The sequence below is a fragment of the Capra hircus genome, unplaced genomic scaffold, assembly GCF_001704415.2.
Source record: "Capra hircus breed San Clemente unplaced genomic scaffold, ASM170441v1, whole genome shotgun sequence".
NCBI classification, from domain to species: domain Eukaryota; kingdom Metazoa; phylum Chordata; class Mammalia; order Artiodactyla; family Bovidae; genus Capra; species Capra hircus.
The window spans coordinates 8,767-11,196 of record NW_017189682.1 but is presented as its reverse complement, the minus strand read 5'-3'; the positions used below and the strand labels follow the sequence as shown (position 1 = coordinate 11,196).

The 2,430-nt window shown below is 46.7% G+C and overlaps 1 pseudogene; it reads left to right on the top strand.

Moving 5' to 3' along the window:
- The first annotated feature begins 462 nt into the window (after window positions 1–462).
- LOC102186034 lies at window positions 463–1,429 on the top strand (annotated as a pseudogene).
- The last annotated feature ends 1,001 nt before the right edge of the window (window positions 1,430–2,430 follow it).

Here is a 2,430-nt window from a genome sequence, read left to right as displayed (position 1 = left end):
AATTGAGGAGGGCTTGTCAGCGTTATACACCAATGACTGACAAAATGTTTCCTGTATCTTACTTTCTGTTGATTTAAGCCTTTGATGTATACCTTAGGCAAGTGCGCTTGTAAGAGATGGAAATAAAAAGAGTCCTACATGGTTTAAAAGAGGGGGGTATAACTTACAGCAAGCAAGCAAGCTGAAATGTGACCCAGAGTCATAACGTGATCCGCTTTTCACAGCCACAGTCAGTAAGGGCATTCTAGCGTTTTCCATACCACTTCTAGATGAACGATCTCACTCAACCCACCACTTCCCATCTGGTTCAGCTTCTCACCCATGAGCTCGTTCCCTCCATAAGAAGCTCACACATGAACTAGAGACCCCATTTACAGTTTACTTCCCATGAAGATGACCAAATAGCATCATCTTGTATCTGTTAGCTTGCCATAGACGCCACTCACGTTGACGCCCCAGCTGATGGAGAGCCTTTCAGAGGCGACTGAATTCCTTCTTGTGGGGTTAGCAGATGCTCTAAAGATGCAGGTCCCCGTTCACAACCTTCACTCTCACCCACCTCGCTGCTCTGGTTGGGAACCTCGGGGTGACCGTGTTGGTTCTGCTGGACCCTCGACTTCGCACGCCCATGTACTTTTTCCTCGGTAACCCCTCCCTAGTGGATTGTGTTTACACCTCCTCTGTTACTCCTAAAGTAATGGCGGGGATTCTCACAGGGGATAAGATTCTATCCTACGATGCATGTGCTACCCAGATGTTCTTCTTTGCAGCCTTTGCCACTGTTGAAAGTTTTCTCCTGGCCTCGATGGCCTTTGACCGCCAGGCGGCCGTGTGCAAACCCCTGCATTACACCACCACCATGACTAGAGCCGTGTGCGCCTTGCTGGCCACCAGCTCCTGTGTTTGTGGACTCTTACAATCTTCCGTCCACGTTGCCCTCACTTTCCACCTCTCCTTCTGCCGTTCCAATGTGGTGAATCACTTTTTCTGTGACATTCCCCCACTGCTGGCTCTCTCTTGCTCTGATATCTACACAAATGAGATTGTGCTCTTCGCACTGGCAGCGTGCAACACCTTCTTTGCTCTTCTGGTTATCCTGGCCTCCTACCTCTTCATTTTTATTGCTATCCTGAGGATGCACTCTTCTCAAGGACGCCAGAAGGCCTTCTCCACCTGTGCTTCCCACCTCACCACTGTCTCCATCTTCTATGGGACCGTCATCTTCATGTACTTACAGCCCAGCTCCAGCCACTCCCTGGGCACAGACAAAGTGGTGTCCGTGTTCCACGCCGTGGTCATCCCCAGGCTGAACCCACTGGTCTACAGCCTGAGGAACAAGGAGGTCAAGAGTGCCTTTAAAAGGGTGGTTGGAAAAGCAGGCTTCGCTAGGCTTAGCTTACTAATTAGAAATCACGTGCAAACCATGTGAATCTTCTATTGGGCTTCAGTGGCCAAGAATGTTGTTCGAAGGTTAATTCTTTCTTGTCTTTTATTTCTTTGAGCTGTTCCTTCCCAGACAAAACTGATTCTATTCACTCTTCATGACTGTAACTGGGTGGAAGAAGTTCCGGATGTCCCCCGCCAGAAATATAACATTGCTTCTCTCTTAAGATAAAGATTATAATCCTTGATACTATAGGATCCCACATTACATCAGTCTGTTGGTTTAAGGCGCTTTGCAGGTAAATCTCATAGGTGTTTGACAGTAGAGTCCCATTTTCATTTTCTAAAATTAAGAGAACCCTAAGAATCTTCCACATAGCCCAGGGGCATGTTTCTTAGACATTTATACTCCTAAGAGTTACCTTGAAAGACTGCTGAAATAATAGAATTAAGGGATCTAATCCAGATAATATAACTTAGCATATTTCTGGTAGAGCTCAGAAATCTTTAGAATTATGCCCTGCTCCCATGGGTGGAGGAGCCTGGTGGGCTGCAGTCCATGGGGTCGCTAAGAGTCGGACATGACTGAGGGACTTTACTTTCACTTTTCACTTTCGTGCATTGGAAAAGGAAATGACAACCTGCTCCAGTGTTCTTCCCTGGAGAATCCCAGGGATGCGGGAGCCTGGTGGGCTGCCGTCTATGGGGTTGCACAGAGTCGGACACGACTGAAGCGACTTAGCAGCAGCAGCAGCATCCACACATACATAGATCCTGAACTTAGTGAGAAGGCCAGTTGTAAATCTGGATAATGAGGGATAGTATATAAGCTAGATCTATTTTATCCTTGAATCTCAGAGAGAAAAACATGCTTCAAAAGGCTGAAATATATCCATACCTATTCCTTACCTGAGTTCTAATAGATAAAATTCATGTAAGAGTCTGGCTAGGGAGAACTGCCTGCATTATTAACAAGCTTCCCCTGCATTTCAGATGAGGTTGGGGTGCAGATCACACTTTGAAAACTGTTTCCCTGGAACAGTGGTT